Source organism: Balaenoptera physalus, assembly GCF_965194825.1.
Source record: "Balaenoptera physalus genome assembly, chromosome: 9".
Classification (NCBI taxonomy): domain Eukaryota; kingdom Metazoa; phylum Chordata; class Mammalia; order Artiodactyla; family Balaenopteridae; genus Balaenoptera; species Balaenoptera physalus.
This window is the reverse complement of record NC_138888.1, coordinates 108807263-108828732: the sequence shown is the minus strand read 5'-3', so window position 1 is coordinate 108828732 and position 21470 is coordinate 108807263. Positions and strand designations below refer to the sequence as shown.

At 46.0% G+C, this 21470-nt stretch overlaps 1 long non-coding RNA gene across 1 annotated transcript in view; it reads right to left on the bottom strand.

Annotated features, from left to right (window-relative positions):
- Positions 1-4680: 4680 nt before the first annotated feature.
- LOC309667435 overlaps positions 4681-21470 on the bottom strand; it is a 71387-nt gene continuing 54597 nt past the window's right edge. Inside the window, exons 2-3 of the long non-coding RNA XR_014267774.1 lie at positions 10355-10475; positions 4681-4705 (exon numbers count right to left, since the gene is read on the bottom strand). This is a non-coding gene — a long non-coding RNA (uncharacterized lncRNA). The remainder of the gene's footprint in view (positions 4706-10354; positions 10476-21470) is intronic.

Below are 21470 nucleotides of genomic sequence, written 5' to 3'. Positions count from 1 at the left end.
GTACGGACAGCGTCAGAGCCTAACTAAGGTACAGCAACAGGGCCTAAGTGAGGCCTATCTTTGGAGCCTGAGTAAGGGACAGTATCAGGGCATGACTTAGGAGCAGCAGAAAGGCCTCTGTAGGATCAGCATTATGATCTTCATTAAAGATATTATCAGGGCTTCTGTTAGGGACAGCCTCAAGGTCTCACTTAGGGACAGCGTCAGGGCTTACTTTGGGAAAGTTTCAGGACCTTTGTAAGACATGGGTCAGGATATTAGCTCAGGATAATGTCAGGTGTTCAGATATTGACGGCAGCAGGGCCTTAGTTAGAGGCAATGTCAGGCCTAAGTTCGGACTAGCATCAGAGCCTTTGTTAGGTACAGTGTCAGTTACGGAGTTAGGTGTAGTGTCAGGGCTTTAGTTAGGGACAGTGTCAGGAGCTGCGTTAGGACGAGCCTCCAGGCCTCAGTTAGGGACAGGTTCACGGCCTCGGACCTAAATTCAGGGCCTCATTTAGGGACAGAATCACAGATTTAGCTAGCATAAGAGGATCTACAGCTGAAAGCAACTTGAACACCACCACAAGCAGATGCAGAAGTGAACCATGCACGCTCCTATGAAGGACTATTCAACAGCAGTTGAGTACATTTTGTTTAAAGTTAGTAACACTGTAAAAATTATGTTTTTAAGAAAACCATATTCAGAAGATGAAAGAATCTCGTTCTAAAGAATCTCTTTAGCTAATCTCGACATTAGCTAAAGAGAAGCTTAGGTTAAGATCTAGGGATAGTGTCAGGAAATGACCTAGGGATACTGTCAAGACCTTAGTTACTTAGAGCATCAGGGCCTAATTAAGGACCAGTGAGTGTCAGGGCTTCGGGTAGGGACAGCGTCAGAGCCTGACTTAGGGAGAGCAACAGGGCCTGAGTGAGGCCTAGCGTCAGGGCCTTAGCTAGGGACAGTGTCAGGGCATGACTTAGGAGCAACATAAGAGCCACGGTAGGATCAGCCTCAGGGGCTATGTTAAAGATATTATCAGGGCCTCTGTTAGGGACAGCCTCAACGCCTCACTTATGGAGAGCATCAGGGCTTCCTTAGGGAGAGTTTCAGGACCTTGGTAAGAGATGATTTAGGATTTTAGCTCAGGATAATGTCAGGACTTTAGATATTGATGGTAGCAGGGCCTAAGTAAGGGACAGTGTCAATGCGTTAGTTAGGAGTAGCGGGCCCCTGATAGGTCCAGTGTCAGGTCCTCAGTTAGCAATAGTGTTAGGGCCTTAGTTAGGGACAGTGTCAGGGCCAGATGTAGGACGAGCATCTAGGCCTTAGTTCGGGACAGTTTCACGGTCTTGGGACTAAATTCAGTGCCTGAGGCAGGCACAACCTAAGGGCTTCAGTTAGCATAAGAGGCAGGACCTTAGCTAGTGACAGTGTCAGTTTAACATGTAGGGATAGTGTCAGGAAATGACCTAAGGATAGTGTGAAGACCTTTGTTAGTGAGACTCTCAGGGCCTTATTCAGAACCAGTGTTAGGGCTTCAGGTAGGGACAGCATCAGAGCCTGACTTAGGGAGAGCGATAGGGTCTGAGTGAGGCCTATCATCAGACCCTTAGCTGGGGACACTGTCAGGGCATGACTTAGGAGCAGCCTCAGGGCCTCTGTTGGATCAGCCTTATGGTCTTAGTTAAAGTCATGATCAGGGTCTGAGTTAGTCACAGCATCAAGGCCTGAGTTAGTTAGGGAAAGCTGCAGGGCCTCACTTAGGGACAGCGACAGGGTTTACTTTGGGACAGTTTCAGGACCTTGGTAAGACATGGGTCAGGATATTAGCTCCGGATAATGTCAGGACTTTAGATATTGATGGCAGCAGCCCTTAGTTAGAGACAGTGTCAGGCCCTGAGTTACGACTAGCATCAGAGCCTTTGTTAGGTACAATGTACGGGACTGAGTTAGGAGTAGAGTCAGGGCCTTAGTTAGTGACAGTGTCAGGGCCTGACTTCGGGAGAGCGACAGGGCCTGAGTGAGGCCTAGCGTCAGGCCCTTTGCTGGGCACACTGTCAGGGCATGACTTTGGAGCAGCATCAGCGTCTTTGCTGGATCAGCATTAAGGTCTTCGTGAAATACATGATCAGGGCCTGAGTTAGTCACAGCTTCAAGGCTTCAGTTAAGGAAAGCTTCAGGGCCTGAGTTAGGGACAGCCTCAGGTCTTCACTTACGGACAACGTCAGGGCTTACTTTGGGACAGTTTCAGGGCCTTGGAAAGACATAGGTCAGGATATTAGCTCAGGATAATGTCAGGACTTTACATACTGATGGCAGCAGGGCCTTAGTTACCGACAGTTTCAGGGCCTGAGTTAGGCCTGGCATCAGTGACTTTGTTAGGTACAGTGTAAGGGACTGAGTTAGGAGTAGTGTCAGGGCCTTGCTTAGGGACAGTGTCAGGGTCTGAGTTAGGTGTACTGTCGGAGACCTAGTAAGGGACAGTGCTAGGGCCTGAGTTACGATTCGTGTGAAGGCCTTATTTAGGATCAATTTCAGGGCCTTAGTTTGGTCTAGCATCAGAGCCGTTGTTAGGAATCGTATGAGGGCCTGAGTTAGGCGTACTGTCAGGGCCTTAGCTAGGGACAGTGTTAGGGCCTGAGTTAGGATTAGTGTCAAGGCCTTATTTAAGACCAATTTTAGGGCTTTAGTTTGGACTAGCAACAGAGCCTTTGTTAGGTATCATTTCGGGGCCGAAGTTAGGTGTAGTGTCAGGGCCATTGTTAGGGACAGTATCAGGGCCTGACTTAGGAGAAGTTCAGGGCCTTAGCCAGGGAAAGGGTCAGGGCCTTAGTAAGGGATATTATCAGGACCTGAATTAGCAATAGTGTCAAAAATCCTTAGTGAGGAAAGTAAGGAATAAGTCAGGACTCAGGCCCTGACACTGTCCTTAACTAAGGCCCTGACACTACTCGTAACACAGGCCCTGATCTGATTCCTATCATAGGCCCTGACACTGGTCTTAACTAAGGCCCTGACACTGGCCCTAACTAAAGCTGTGACGCTACTCTTAACTCAGGCACTGACACTGTCCCTAACAAAGCCTCTGACACTACTCGTAACTCAGGCCCTGACACTGTCTCTAACTAAGGCCCTGACACTACTCCTAATTCTGGCACTGACACTCTCCCTAACTAATGCCCTGTGACTGTTGCTACCTCAGGCCCTGACACTGTCCCTAACTAAGGCCCTGATACTACTCCCAACTCAGGCTCTGACACTGTCCCTAACTGAGGCAATGATACTACTCCCTACTCAGGCACTAAGGCTCTGGATCATTGTGATGACAAACGCCATGGAGCATTGTGATGACAAGGGTCATGAAGGATTGTGATGACAAGGGCATGGAGCATTGTGATTACAGGGGCAATGGAGCATTGTGGTGACAGGTGGCATGGAGCATTGTGATTAATGTGGTATTGTAACATTGTGATGAAAGGGGTCAAGGAACATTTTGATTACAGGGGTCACGGGGCATTGTGATGAAAGTGGTTATGAAACATTGTGTTTAAAGTGGTCATGGATCATTGTGATGAAAAACGTTATGGAGCATTGTGATGAAGGGGTCATGGAGCTCTGTGATTACAGGGGCCATGGAGCACTGTGATGAAAAGGCCATGTAGCATTTTGATGGCAATGATCATGGAGCATTGTGATGACAAGGGCCATGGAGCATTTTGATTAAAGGGGTCATGAATCATTGTGATGAAACGGGTCATGGCTCATTGTGATTGCACTGATCATGGAGCATTGTGATGACAATGATCATGGAGCATTGTGATGAAAGACGTCAGGGAGCATTGTGATGAAAGGGGCCATTAGGTATTGTTAAGACAAGAGCCATGGAACATTCTGATGAAAGGGGTCATGGAACAATGTGCTGGATGCTCCACAGTAATCAAAATGCTCCTTGAGCAATGTCATCACAATGCTCCATGACCACATTCATCACAATGCTCCATGACCACTTTCTTCACAATGTCCCATGATCACTTTCATTACAGTGCCCCATGAACCATTTCATCACAATGCTCCATGACACCTTTCATCAAAATGCTCCATGACCATTGTCATCACAAGGCTCCATGCCCTTATCAACACAATGCTCCATGACACCTGTCATCGCAATGCTCCACGCACTTATCATCACAATGCTCCATGACCCATGTCTAAAATGCTACATGCCGGTGACAACACAATGCTCCATGCCCCCTGTCATCACAAAGCTCCATAGCCCTTGTCATTACAATTCTCCATGGCCCCTGTCATCACAATATTCCATGGCTTTTGTCATCAAAATGCTCCATGGCCCCTGTAATCACAGTGCTCCATGACCCGTTTCATCACAATGCTCCATGACCCTTGTCATCACAATGCCCCATGACCCCTGTAATCACAATGTTCCATGGCCCTTGTCATGACAATGCTCCATGACCCCTATCATCACAATGCTACCTTATCACTGTAATCACAGTGATCCATGACACCTTTAATCACAATGCTCCAGGATGCCTTTTAACACAATTCTCCATGCCCCTTGTTATCACAATGGTCCATGACCTTGTCATCAAATGCTCCATGGTCCACGTAATCACAACCCTACATGTACTTGTCATCACAATGCTCCAGAACCATTCTCATCACAATTCTCCATGCCCGTGTCAACACAATGCTCCATGGCCCCTGTAATCACAACGCTCCAAGCACTTGTCATGGCAATGCTCCAGAACTCTTGTCATCACAATGATCCATGCCGGCGTCATCACAATGCTCCAGGGCCTTTGTCATCACAATGCTCCATGACTCCTTTCATCATATTGCTCCATGACAACTGTCATCACAATTCTCCATGCCCATATAATCACAATGCTCGATGACCCTTGTCATGGCAATGATCCATTACCCCATTCATCAAAATTGTCCATGACCCCTGTCATCACAATGCTCCAAGGCGATTGTCATAACAATTCTCCATGGCGCTTGTAATCACAGTGCTCCATGACAAGTTTCATCAAAATACCCAATGACCCCTGTCATCACAATGCTCTATGGCTTTTGTCATCACAAAGCTCCATGACACTTGTCATCATAATGCTCCAAGACACTTGTCATCACAATGCTCCATGCTCTTGTCAACACAATGCTACAGAACTCTTGTCATCACAATGCTCCATGACCCCTGTCATCACAATGACCCATGAACCCTGTCAACACAATGTTCCATGATCGCTGTAATCACAGTGATCCATGACACTTTTACTCACAATGCTTCAGGACGCCTTTTAGCACAATGCTCCATGCCCCTTGTCATCACAATGATCCATGACCTTGTCATCAAATGCTCCATGGCCCATGTAATCACAACCCTCCATGTACTTGTCATCACAGTGATCCAGAACCCTTCTCATCACAATTCTCCATACCCGTGTCATCACAATGCTCCATGACCAATTTCATCACAACGCTCCATAACCCATTTAATCTCAATGCTCCATGCTCCTTTCATCAGAATGCTCCATGATGCCAGTCATCACAATGCTCCATGGCCTTTGTCATCAAATTCTCCATGGCCCCTGTAATCACAGTGCTTCATGACACCTTTCATCACAAAGCTCCATGACCACTGTCATCACAATGCCAGATAAACCCTCTCATCACAATGCTCCATGGCCTTTGTCATCAAAATGCTCTATGACTTCTGTCATCACAATGCTCCATGATCTCTTTAATCACAATGATGCATGACCCCTTTCCTCACAATGCTCCAATACCTCTTTCATCACAATGTTCATTGCCCTTTAAATCAAAATGCTCCATGGCCCCTGTAATCACAATGCTCCATGCCCCTGTTATGACTACGCTCCAGAACACTTCTCATCACAAAGATCCATGCCCGTGTCATCACAATGCTCCAGGGCCGTTGTCATCACAATGCTCCATGACTCCTTTCATCACAATGCTCCATGACCACTGTCATCACAATTCTCCATGCCCATATCATCACAATGCTCCATGACACCTGTCATCGCAATGCTCCATGGCCTTTGTCATCACAATTCGCCATGGCTCCTGTAATCACAGTGCTCCATGACAACTTTCATCACAATGCCCAATGCCCCCTGTCATCACAATGCTCCAGGGCCCTTGTTATCACAATGCTCCATGACGCTTTTCATCACAATGCTCCAGGACCACTGTCATCACAATTCTCCATGCCCATATCATCACAAAGCTCCATGACCCCTGTCATCACAATGATCCATAACCCCATTCATCAAAATGCTCCATGACCATTGTCATCACAATGCTCCAAGGCCATTGTCATCACAATTCTCCATGGCTCCTGTAATCACAGTGCTCCATGACAACATTCATCACAATGCCCAATGCCCCCTGTCATCACAATGCTCCATGGATTTTGTCATCACAATGCTCCATGACCCCTGTCATCATAATGCTCCAAGACACTTATCATCACAATCCTCCATGGCCCTTGTCATCACAATGCTACCTGGTGCATTTCATCACAATGCTCCATGACAACTTTTATCACAATGCTCCATGACGTATTTCATCACAATGCTCCATGGCCCTTGTTGTCACAATGCCATATGTCCCCTTTCATCACAATGCTCCATGCCCTTTTCATCCCAATGCTCAATGGCCCGTTTACTCACAATTCTCCAGTACCCCTTTCATCACAATGCTCCATGCCACTTATCATCACAATGCTCCATGCCCTTCTTATCACAATGCTCCACGGCTCCTGGAATTACAATGCTACATGCCCGTGTCATTAAAATGCTCCATGACCACTGTCATCACAATGTTCCATGACCCTTGTCATCACAATGCTCCATGGCCCTTGTCATCACAATGCTCCATGGCTCTTTTCATCATGATGCTCCATGACACCTGTCATCACAATGCTGCATCCCCTTGTCATCACAATGCTCCATGACCCCTGTCATCACAATGCACCATGACCCTTGTCATCACAAAGTTCCATGATCCCTGTATAAACAAGTATCCATGACCCCTTTCATCAAAATGCTCCAGTACCTCTTTCATCACAATGCTCCATACCCCTTGTCATCACAGTGGTCCATGCCATTGTCATCACAATGCTCCATGGCCCCTGTAACCACAATGCTCCATTCCCTTTTCATCACAATGCTCCAGAACTCTTGTCTTCACAATGCTCCATGACCACTGTCATCACAATGTTCCATAACCCTTGTCATCACAATGCTCCATGGCGCTTTTCAGCATAATGCTCCATAACCCCTTTCATCACAATGCTCCATGACCACTGTCATCATAATGCTCCAAGACACTTATCATCACAATCCTCCATGGCCCTTGTCATCACAATGCTACCTGGTGCATTTCATCACAATGTTCCATGACAACTTTTACCACAATGCTCCATGACGTATTTCATCACAATGCTCCATGGCCCTTGTTGTCACAATGCCATATGTCCCCTTTCATCACAATGCTCCATGCCCTTGTCATCCCAATGCTCAATGGCCCGTTGACTCACAATGCTCCAGTACCACTTTCATCACAATGTTCCATGCCACTTGTCATCACAATGCTACATGCCCTTGTAATCACAATGCCCCATGTTCCCTTTAATCACAGTGCTCCATGACCACTTTCATCACAGTGCTCCATGACCCCTTTCATCACAATGCTCCATGATTGCTGTAATCACAGTGATCCATGACACCTTTACACACAGTGCTCCAGTACCACTTTCGTCACAATGCTTCATGCCTCTTGTCATCACAATGGTCCATGACCATGTCATCAAATGCTCCATGGCCCATGTAATCACAACGCTCCATGTACGTGTCATCACAATGCTCCAGAAGCCTTCTCACCACAATTCTCCATGCCCGTGTCATCACAATGCTCTAGGACACTTGTCTTCACAAGGTTCCATGGTCCTTTTCATCACAATGCTCCATGCCCCTTTCATGAAATTGCTCCATGATGCCTGTCATCACAATGCTCCATGGCCTTTGTCATCAAAATTCTCCATGGCCCCTGTAATCACAGTGCTTCATGACACATTTCATCACAATGCTCCATGATCACTGTCATCACAATGTTCCATAATCCCTTTAATCACAATGGTCCATGACCCCTTTCCTCACAATGCTCCAATACCTCTTTCATCACAATGCTCCTTGCACTTTTCATCAAAATGCTCCATGGCCCCTGTAATCACAATGCTCCATGCCCTTGTCATCAAAATGCTCCAGAACTGAGGTCATCACAATTCTCCACACCACTGTCATCACAATGCTCCATGACAACTGTCATCAAAATGCTCCATGACCCTTGTCATCACAATGCTCCCTGAACCCTGTAATCACAATGATCGATGACCACTTTCATCACAATGCTCCAGTACCACTTTCATCACAATGGTCCATGACCATGTCATCAAATGCTCCATGGCCAATGTAATCACAACGCTCCATGTACTTGTCATCACAATGCTCCAGAACATTTCACATTGCAATTCTCCTTGCCGGTGTCATCACAATGCTCCAGGACACTTGTCTTCACAATGCTCCATGGTGCTTTTCATCACAATGCTCCATGACTACTTTCATCACAATGCTCCATGATGCCTGTCATCACAATGCTCCATGGCGTTTGTCATGAAAATTCTTCATGGCCCCTGTAATCACAGTGCTCCATGACACCTTTCATCACAATGCTCCATGACTCTTGTCATCACAATGCTGCATGAACCCTGTAATCACACTGATCCGTGACCCCTTTCATCCTAATGCTCCAGTACCACTTTCATCTCAATGCTCCATGCCCCTTGTCAACACAGTGGTCTATGAACTTGTCATCACAAAGCTCCAGAACCGTTCCCATCACAATTTTCCATGCCTGTGTCATCACAATGCTCCAGGACACTTGTCTTCACAATGCTCCATGGTGCTTATCATCACAATGCTCTATGACCACTTCATCACAACGTACCATAACCCATTTAATCACAATGTTCCATGCCCCTTTCATCAAAATTCTCTATGACCCCTGTTTTCACAGTGCCCCATGACCCCTGTAATCACAATGTTCCATGGCCCTTGTCATGACAATACTCCATGACCCCTGTCATCACAATGCTCCATGATCTCTGTAATCACAGTGATCCATGGCACCTTTAATCACAATGCTCCAGGACACCTTTTAGCACAATGCTCCATGCCCCTTGTCATCACAATGGTTCATGACCTTGTCATCAAATGCTCCATGGCCCATGTAATCACAATGCTCCATGTATTTGTCATCACAATGCTCCAGAACAATTCTCATCACAATTCTCCATGCCCGTGTCGTCACAATGCTCCAGGACACTTGTCTTCCCAATGCTCCATGGCGCTTTTCATCACAACGCTCCATAACATATTTAATCACAATGCTTCATGGCCCTTGTCATCACAATGCTCAATGGCCCGTTTACTCACAATGCTCCAGTACCCCTTTAATCACAATGCTCCATGCCACTTGTCATCACAATGCTACATGCCCTTGTAATCACAATGTCCTATGTTCCCTTTAATCACAGTGCTCCATGACCCCTTTCATCACAATGCTCCATAACCGTTGTCATCACAATGCTCCATGATCCCTATAATCAAGATGATCCATGATGCCTTTCATCACAATGCTCCATGATCATTGCCATCACAATGCTCCATGCCCTTCTTATCACAATGCTCCATGATCCCTATAATCACAATGATCCATGAACTCTTTCAACCAAATGCTCCAGTATCATTTTCATCACAATGCTCCATGCCCCTTGTCATCACAATGCTCCGTTCCCTTGTCATCACAATGCTCCATGACAATGTCATCACAATGCTCCAGGACCCTTGTCATCACAATGCTCCATGACCCCTTTGTTCACAATGCTGCATGACACCTGTCATCAGAATGCTCCAAGGTTTTTACATCACAATGCTCCATGGCCACTGTAATAACAGTGCTCCATGACCCCTTTCATCACAATGATCCAAGGCCTTTGTCATCACAATGCTCCATGACAATGTCATAACAATGCTCTAGGACCCTTGACATCAAAAGGCTCCATCACCCCTGTCATCATAATGCTCCATGACCCCTGTCAACAAAATGCTCCATGACCATTGTCATCACGATGCTCCATGGCGATTTTCATCAAAATGCTCCCTAACCCTTTTCATCACAATGCTCCATGGACCTTGTCATCACAAAACACTATGCCGTATTCTTCACAATGTTCCATGGCCTCTGTAATCAAAATGATGCGTGCACTTGTCAACACAATGCTCCACAACACTTTTCATCACAATGCTCCATGCCCGTGTCATCACAATGCTCCATGGCCCTTGTCATCACAATGCTCTATGGTGTTTTTCATCACAATGCTCCAGGACTTCTTTCATCACAATGCACCATGACCCTTGTTATCACAATGCTCCCTGGTGCTTTTCATCACAATTGCCGTGACAACTTTCATCACAATGCTCCATGGCACTTGTCGTCACAATTCCACATGACTCCTTTCATCACAATGCTCCATGACGCCTGTCATCACAATGCTTCATGGGCTTTTTCAACAAAATGATCCATGTCCCCTGTAATTACAGTGCTCCATGACTGCTCTCATCACAATGTTCCAAGACCCCTTTCATTGCAAAGCTCCATGAACCTTGTCATCAAAATGCCCCATGACAACTTTCATCGCAATGCTCCATGACCATAGTCATAACCATTCTCCATACCCTTATTATCACAAAGCTCCATGACCCCTTTCATCACAACGATCCACCACACCTTTCATCACAATGCCCCATGACCCTGGTCACCACAATGCTCCATGGCCTTTGTCATCACAATGCTCCATGGCCCTAGTCATCACAATGCTCCATGGCGCTTTTAATCACAATGCTCCAAAACAACTTTCATCACAATGCTCCATTACCCCTTTTATCACAATGTTCTATAACCATTGTCATCACAATGCCCCATGCCCCTTTCATCACAACGCTGTATGAATCATGTCATCGCAATGATCTATTACCCCATTCATCACAATACTCCATGGCCTTTGTCATCAAAATGCTCCATGGCTCCTGTAATCACAGTGCTCCACGACACCTTTCATCACAATGCTCCATGACCCCTGTCATCACAATGCCCCATCACACCGGTCATCAAAATGCTCCATGGACCTTCTCATCACAATGCTCCAGAACACTTGTCTTCACAATGCTCTATGACCACTGTCATCACAATGCTCCATGGCTTTGGTAATCACAATGTTCCATGGCCCCAGTAATCACAGTGCTGCATGACCCCTTTCATCACAATGCTCCATGCTCTTGTCATCACAATGCCCCATGACCCCTGTTATCACAATGCTCCATGATCCCTGTCATCAAAATGCTCCACTACCCCTGTCATCATAATGCTCCATGACCCAAGTCATCACAACGCTCCATGTCGCTTTTCATCACAATGATCCATGACCCTTTTCATCACAATGCTCCAGTACCACTTTCATCAGAATGCTCCATGCCCCTTGTTGTCACAATGGTCCATGCCCTTGTCATAAATTACTCCATGGCCCCCGTAATCCCAATGCTCTATGCCCTTGTCTTCACAATGCTCCAGAACTCTTGTCATCACAATTCGCAATACCCGTGTCATCACAACGCGCCATGAAAATGTCATCACAATGCTCCAAGACTCTTGTCATCACAATGCTCCATGGCACTTTTCATCACAATGCTCCATGACCACATTCATCACAACGCTCCATAAACAATTTGATAAGAATGCTCCATGGCCGTTGGCATCACAATGCTCCATGGTCCCTGTAATCACAATGCTCCATGCCCTTGTCATCTCAGTGCTCCAGAATCCTTGTCATAACATTGCCCCATGACCCCTATAATCACAATGCCTAATGGCCCTGTCAAAACAATGCTCCATGACCCCAGTCATCACAACGTTCCTTAATCCCGTCATCGCAATGACCCATGAGCCCTGTTATCACAATGCTCCATGACTCCTGTCATCACAATGCTCCATGGCTTTTTTCAGCACAATACCCCATGACCCCTGTAATCAGAGTGCTCCATGACCCCTTTCATCACAATGATCCATGACCCATTTCATCACAATGCTCCAGTACCACATTCATCAGAATGCCCCATGCCCCTTTTTGTCACAATGGTCCGTGCCCTTGTCATAAATTACTCCATGGCCCCCGTAATCCCAATGATCTATGCCCTTGTCATCACAATGCTCCAGAACTCTTGTCATCACAGTTCACAATACCCGTTTCATCACAATGCTCCAGGACTCTTGTCATCACAATGCTCCATGGCCCTTTTCATCACAATGCTACATGAGCACATTCATCAGAACGCTCCATAACCAATTTGATCACAATGCTCCATGGCCCTTGTCATCACAATGCTCCATGGTCCCTGTAATCACAATGCTCCATGCCCGTGTCATCCTACTGCTCCATGGCAATGTCATCAAAATGCTCTAGGACTCTTGTCATCACAACAGTTCACGGCGCTTATCATCACAATGCTCCATGACCACTTTCAACACAACGCTCCATAACCCATTTAATCACAATGCTCCATGGCCCTTGTCATCACAATGCCCCATGACCCCTTTCATCACAATTCTCCATGACCACTTTCATCACAATTCTCCATATTGCCTGTAATCACAGTGCTCCATGAACCCGTTCATCACAATGCTCCATGCCCACTGTCATCACAATGTCACATGACCACTGTCATCACAATGCCCCATGGCCCTTGTCATCACCAATCTCCATGACCCCTGTCATCAAAATGATCCATGACACCTTTCCTCACAATGCTCCAGTACCCCTTTCATCACAATGCAGCATGCCCTTGTCATCACAATGCTCCATGGCCACTGTCATCACAATTCTCCATGACCACTGTCATCGCTATGATACATGACCCGTTTCATCTCAATGCTCCATGACACCTGTTATCCAAATGCTCCATGGCTTTGTCAACACAATGCTCCATGGCCCCTGTAATCACAGTGCTCCATGACCCGTTTCATTTAAATGCTCCATGACCCCACACATCACAATGTCCCTTGACCCCTGTAATCACAATGCTCCATGGCATTCTCATCACAATACTCCATGACCCCTGTAATCAGAGTGCTCCATGACCCCTTTCATCACAATGCTCCATGCCCATGACATCACAATGCCCCATGACACCTGTCATCACAATACTACATGGTCCTAGTGATCACAATGCTCTATGAGCCCTGTTATCACAATGTTCCATAACCCTGGTCATCACAAGGTCCATGATTGCTGTAATCACAATGACTCATGACACCTTTCATTACAATGCTCCAGTACGCCTTACATCACAATACTCCATGCCCCTTGTCATTAACATACTCCATGGTGCTTTTCATAACAATGCTCCAAGACAGCTTTCATCACAATGCTCCAAGCCCCTGTCATCACAATGCCCAGTGCCCCCTGTCATCACAATGCTCCCTGCTGATTTTCATTGCAATGCTGCATGACAACTTTCCTCACAATGCTCCATGGACCTTGCCATCACAATGCCACATGTCCCATTTCATCACAATGCTACATGACCCCTTTCATCACAATGCTCCAGTACGCCTTTCATCACAATGCTCCATGGCCCCTGTAATCACAATTCTTCATTGCTTTGTCATCAAAATACTCCAGAACTCATGTCATCACAATGCTCCATTCACTTGTCATCACAATGCTACATGACCTGTTTCATCACAATACTCCATGACGCCACTCATCACAATGCCCCATAACCCCTGTAATCACAATGCTCCATGGCCCTTGTCATCAGACTACTCCATGAACGCTGTCATCACAATGCTACATGACGATATAATCAAAATGATCCATGACACCTTTCCTCACAATGCTCCAGTTCGCCTTTTATCACAATGCTCCACACCCCTTGTCTTAAAAATGTTCAATGCATTTGTCATCACAATGCTCCATGGTGCCTGTAATTACAATGCTCCATGCCCGAGTCATCCCAATGCTCCATGACAATGTCATCAAAATGCTCTAGGACTCTTGTCATCACAACTGTTAATGGCGCTTATCATCACAATGCTCCATGACCACATTCATCACAACGCTCCATAACCCATTTAATCACAATGCTTCATGGCCCTTGTCATCACAATGCCCCATGACCCCTTTCATCACAATTCTCCATGACCACTTTCATCACAGTTCTCCATATTGCCTGTAATCACAGTGCTCCATGAACCCGTTCATCACAATGTTCCAAGCCCACTGTCATCACAATGTCACATGACCCCTGTCATCACAATGCCCCATGGCCCTTGTCTTCACCAATCTCCATGAACCCTGTCATCAAAATGATCCATGACACCTTTCCTCACAATGCTCCAGTACCCCATTCATCACAATGCACCATGCCCTTGTCATCACAATGCTCCATGGCCCCTGTCATCACAATTCTCCATGACCCCTGTCATCGCAATGATACATGACCCATTTCATCTCAATGCTCCATGACACCTGTCATCAAAATGATCCATGGCTTTCTCAACACAATGCTCCATGGCCCCTGTAATCACAGTGCTCCATGACCCCACTCATCACAATGCCCCTTGACCCCTGTAATCACAATGCTCCATGGCATTCTCATCGCAATTCTCCATGAACTCTGTCATCACAATGCTCCATGATCACTGTAATCACAGTGATGCATGACAACTTTCCCAACAATGCTCCAGCACGCCTTTCTTCACAATGCTCCACGCCACTTGTCATCACAGTGCTCAATGCAGTTGTAATCACAATGCTCCATGGCCACTGTAATCACAATTCTCCATGCCCTTGTCATCAAAATACTCCAGAACTCATGTCATTACAATGCTCCATTCCCTTGTCATCACAATGCTCCATGACCCCTGTCATCACAATGTTCCATGGCCGTTTTCATCACAATTCTCCATGACCCCTGTCATAACAATGCTCCATGACCCTTGTCATCACAATGCTTCATGATCCCTGTCATCACAATGATCCATGACCCTTTTCATCACAATGCTCCAGTACCACTTTCATCAGAATGCTCCATGCCCCTTTTTGTCACAATGGTCCATGCCCTTGTCATAAATTACTCCATGGCCCCCGTAATCCGATTGATCTATGCCCTTGTAATCACAATGCTCCAGAACTTTTGTCATCACAATTCACAATACCCATGTTATCACAATGGTCCATGAAAATGTCATAACAAGGCTCCAGGACTCTTGTCATCACTATGCTCCATGGCACTTTTCATCACAATGCTCCATGACCACATTCATCACAATGCTCCATAACCAATTTGATCACAATGCTCCATCGTCCCCGTAATCACAATGCTCCATGCCCGTTGTTATCCCAATGCTCCAAGCCCTTGTCCTCATAATGCTCCAGAACACTTCTCATCACGATTCTCCAGGCTCGTTTCATCACAATGCTCCAGAGCTCTTGTCATCACAATTCACAATACCCTTGTCATCACAATGCTCCATGAAAATGTGATCACATTGCTCCAGGACTCTTTTCATCACAATGCTCCATGGCACTTTACATCACAATGCTCCATGACCACATTCATCACAACGCTCCATAACCAATTTGATCACAATGCTCCATGTCCCTTGTCATCAAAATGCTCCATGGTCCCTGTAATCACAATGCTCCATGCCAGTGGTCATTCCAATGCTCCAAGCCCTTGTCATCATAGTGCTCCAGAACACTTCTCATCACCATTCTCCATGCTCGTGTCATCACAATTCTCTAGGACTCTTGTCATCACAATGCTCCATGGTGCTTTTCGTAACAACGCTCCATGGTGCTTTTCATCACAATACTTCATGACAATTGTCATCAAATTGCTCCATACCCCTATCATCCCAAAGCTCCTTGACCCCTGTCATCCCAATGATCCATGACCCCTTTCATCACAATACTCCATGACATCTGTCATCACAATGCTCCATGCCTTTTTCATCACAATGCTCTATGACGCCTGTCATCTCAATGCTCCATGACGCTTGTCATCAAAATGATCCATGATCCCTGTAGTCACAATGATCCATGGCACCTGTAATCACAGTGCTCCATGACCACTTTCATCACATTGCCCAATGCCCCCTGTCATCACAATGCTCCATTGCCTTCGTCATCACAATGCTCCATGACCCCTGTCATCACAATGCTCCATGACCCCTCTCATCACGATGCTCCATGGCCCCTGTAATCACATTGATCCATGACACTTGTCACCTCAATGCTCCATGACCCATGTCAGCAAATGCTACCTGGTGCTTTTCATCGCAATGCTCCATGACAACTTTCATCACAATGCTCCATGACGTTTTTCAATACAATGCTCCATGGCACTTGTCACAATGCCACATGTCCCCTTTCATCACAATGCTCCATTCCCTTTTAATCACTATGTGCAATGGCCCGTTTACTCAAAATGCTCCAGTAACACTTTCATCACAATGTCTCGTGTTCCCTTTAATCACAATGCTCCATGACCAGTTTCATCACAATGCTTCATGACCATTGTCATCACAATTCTCCATGGCCCTATCAACACAATGCTCCATGAAGTCTGTCATCGCAATGATCCATGACGCCATTCATCACAATGCTCCATGACACCTGTCATCAAAATGCTCCATGGCCCCTGTAATCACAGTGCTCCATGACCCCTTTCATCACGATGCTCCATGTCCTTTTTCATCACAATTCTCCATGGCCCCTGTCATCACAGTGCTCCATGACCCTTGTCATCACAATGCTCCATGATCCCTATAATCAGAATAGTCCATGATCCCTTTCAGTCCAATGCTCCAGTACTACTTTCATCACAATGGTCCATGCCCCTTGTCACCACAATGGTCCATGCACTTGTCATCACAATGCTCCATGACCTCTTTCATCACAATGCTCCATGGCCTTTGTCGTCACAATGCCACACGTTCCCTTTCATCACAATGCTCCATGCGCCTATTATCACCATACTCCATGACGCCTGTCATTGCAATGACCCATGACACCTTTCATCACAATGCTCCACGGCTTTTTTATCAAAATGCTCCACGGCCCCTGTAATCACAGTGCTCCATGACCCCTTTCATCACGATGCTCCATGACCCTTGTCATCACAATGCTTCTTGGTGCTTTTCATCGCAATGCTCCAAGACAAATTTCATCACAATTCTCCATGTCCCCTGTAATCTCAATGCTCCCTACCCTTGTCATCACAATGCTCCAAAACACTTATCATCTCAATTCTCCATGTTGGTGTCAAACCAAATCTCCATGACAATGTCATCAAAATGCTTCAGGACTCTTGTCATCACAATGTTCCATGGCGCTTGTCATCACAATGCTCCATAACCACTTTCATCACAATGCTCTATAACACATTTAATCACAATGCTTCATGGTCTTTGTCATCACAATACCCCATTACCCCATTCATAACAATGCTCCACGGCTTTGTCATCACAATGCCCCATGTCGCTTGTAATCACAGTTTTCCATGACCCCTGTCATCACAATGCTCCATGACGTTTTTCAATACTATGCTCCATGGCACTTGTCACAATGCCACATGTCACCTTTCATCACAATGCTCCATGCCCGTTGTCATCCCAATGCTCCAAGCCCTTGTCGTCATAATGCTCCAGAACTCTTCACATCACCACTCTCCATGCTCGTGTCATCACAATGCTCCAGGACTCTTGTCATCACAATGCTCCATGGTGCTTTTCGTAACAACGCTCCATGGCACTTTTCATCACAATGCTCCATGAGAATTGTTATCAAATTGCTCCATACCCCTATCATCACAAAGCTCCTTGACCCCTGTCATCGCAATTATCAATGTCCCCTTTCATCACAATGCTCCATGACACCTGTCATCACAATGCTCCATGCCTTTTTCATCACAATGCTCTATGACGCCTGTCATCTCAATGCTCCATGACACTTGTCATCAAAAGGATCCATGATCCCTGTAGTCACAATGATCCATGGCACCTGTAATCACAGTGCTCCATGACCACTTTCATCACATTGCCCAATGCCCCCTGTTATCACAATGCTCCATGGCCTTCGTCATCACAATGCTCCATGACCCCTCTCATCACGATGCTCCATGGCCCCTGTAATCACATTGATCCATGACACTTGTCACCTAAATGCTCCATTGCCCATGTCAGCAAATACTACCTGGTGCTTTTCATCGCAATGCTCCATGACAACTATCATCACAATGCTCCATGACCTTTTTCAATACAGTGCTCCATGGCACTTGTTGTCACAATGCCACATGTCCCCTTTCATCACAATGCTCCATGCCCCTTGTCATCACAATGCTCCATGCACTTTTCATCAAGATGCTCGATGGCCCCTGTAATCACAATGCTCCATGCCGTTATCATGACAATACTCCAGAACTCTTGTCATCACAATGTTCTAGGGCCCTTGTGATCAAAATGCTCCATGATGCCTTTCATCACAGTGCTCCATTACCATTGTCACCACAATGCTCCATGCCCCTATTATCACACTGCTCATCGATCACTGTCATCGCAATGATCCATGATCCCTTTAATCACAGTGCTCCATGACCACTGTCATCACAATGCTAAACGATACTTGTCATCACAATGTTCTGTGACACCTGTCATTACAATGCTCCATGTCACTTATCATCACAATGCTCCATGACCCCTGTAATCACACTGCTCCATGACCCTTTTCATCACAATGCTCCGTGACCCCTGTCATCACATTGCTCGATGACCAATGTCGTGAAAATGCTAAATGGCACTTGTCATCACAATGCTCTATGACCCCTGTCATTACTATGCTCCAGGTCCCTTGTCATCACAATGCTCCATGGCCCCTGTAATCACAGTGCTCCATGACCACTTTCATCACAATGCCCAGTGACACGTCTCATCACAATGCTCCATGGCCTTTTTCATCACAATGCTTCATGACCCTTGTTATCACAATGCTCCCTGGTGCTTTTCATTGCAATGCTCCATGAAATCTTTCATCAAAATGCTCCATGATTTCTTTCATCACAATGATCCATGGCCCTTGTCATTACCATTCCACATGATCACGTCCATCACAATTCTCCATGATCACTTACATAAAAATGCTCCATACCCCTGTCCTCACAATGTCCCATGACACCTGTTTTCAAAATGCTCCATGACCCCTGTCATCACAAGTCTCCATGTCCCTTGTACTCACAGGGCTCCATGCCCTTGTCATCACGGTGCTGCAGAACTCATGTCATCACAATGCTCCATTACAACTCTCATCACAATGACCCATGACCCCTTTCATCACAATGTTCCATTGCCCCTGTCATCAAAATGCTCCATGATCCCTGTCATAACAATATTCCATGACACCTGTAATCCCAATGTTCCATGCCCTTGTCATTTCAATGCTCCAGAATCCTTTTCATCACATTGCCCCATGACCCGTATAATCACAATGCTTAATGGCCCTGTCAAAACAATGCTCCATGACCCCAGTCATCACAACGTTCCTTAATCCCGTCAACGCCATGACCCATGAGCCCTGTTATCATAATGCTCCATGACACCTGTCATCACAATGCTCCATGGCTTTTTTCAGCACAATACTCCATGACCCCTGTAATCAGAGTGCTCCATGACCCCTTTCATCACAATGCTCCATGCCCATGACGTCACAAGGCCCCATGACACCTGTCTTCACAATACTACATGGTCCTTGTGATCACAATGCTCCATGAGCCTGTTATCACAATGTTCCAAAACCCTGGTCATCACAATGCTCCATGATCGCTGTAATCACAATGACTCATGACACCTTTCATTACAATGCTCCAGTACGCCTTGCATCACAATACTCCATGCCCCTTGTCATCAAAATACTCCATGGTGCTTTTCATAACAATGCTCCAAGACAACTTTCATCACAATGTTCCAAGCCCCTGTCATCACATTGCCCAGTGCCCCCTGTCATCACAATGCTCCCTGCTGATTTTCATTGCAATGCTGCATGACACCTTTCATCACAATCCTCCATGGACCTTGCCATCTCAATGCCACATGTCCCATTTCATCACAATGTTACATGACCCCTTTCATCAAAATGCTCCAGTACGCCTTTCATCACAATGCTCCATGGCCCCTGTAATCACAATTCTCCATTGCCTTGTCATCAAAATACTCCAGAACTCATGTCATCACAACGCTCCATTCACTTGTCATCACAATGCTACATGACCTGTTTCATCACAATGCTCCATGACGCCATTCATCACAATGCCCATTAACACCTGTAATCACAATGCTCCATGGCCCTTGTCATCACACTACTGCCTGAAAGCTGTCATCACAATGCTCTATGATGGTGTAATCACAATGATCCATGACACCTTTCCTCGCAATGCTCCAGTTCGCCTTTTATCACAATGCTCCACACCCCTTGTCATCAAAATGTTCAAAGCATTTGTCATCACAATGCTCCATGTTCCCTGTAATCACAATGCTCGATGCCCGTGTCATCCCAATGCTCCATGACAATGTCATCAAAATGCTCTAGGGCTCTTGTCATCACAACGGTTCACGGCGCTTATCATCACAATGCTCCATGATCACTTTCATCACAATGCTCCATAACACATTTAATCACAATGCTCCATTGCTTTGGTCATCACAATGCACCATGAACCCTTTCATCACAATTCTCCATGACCACTTTCATCACAATTCTCCATATTGCCTGTAATCACAGTGCTCCATGAACCCGTTCATCAGAATGCTCCATGCCCACTGTCATCACAATGTCACATGACCCCTGTCATCACAATGCCCCATGGCCCTTGTCATCACCAATCTCCATGACCCCTGTCATCAAAATGATCCATGACACCTTTCCTCACAATGCTCCAGTACCCCTTTCATCACAATGCACCATGCCCTTGTCATCACAATGCTCCATGGCCCCTGTCATGACAATTCTCCATGACCCCTGTCATCGCAATTATACATGACCCGTTTCATCTCAATGCTCCATGACACCTGTCATCCAAATGCTCCATAGCTTTGTCAACACAATGCTCCATGGCCCCTGTAATCACAGTGCTCCATGACCCGTTTCATCAAAATGCTCCATGACCCCACTCATCACAATGCCCCTTGACCCCTGTAATCACAATGCTCCATGGCATTCTCATCACAATGCTCCATGAACTCTGTCATCACAATGCTCCATGATCACTGTAAT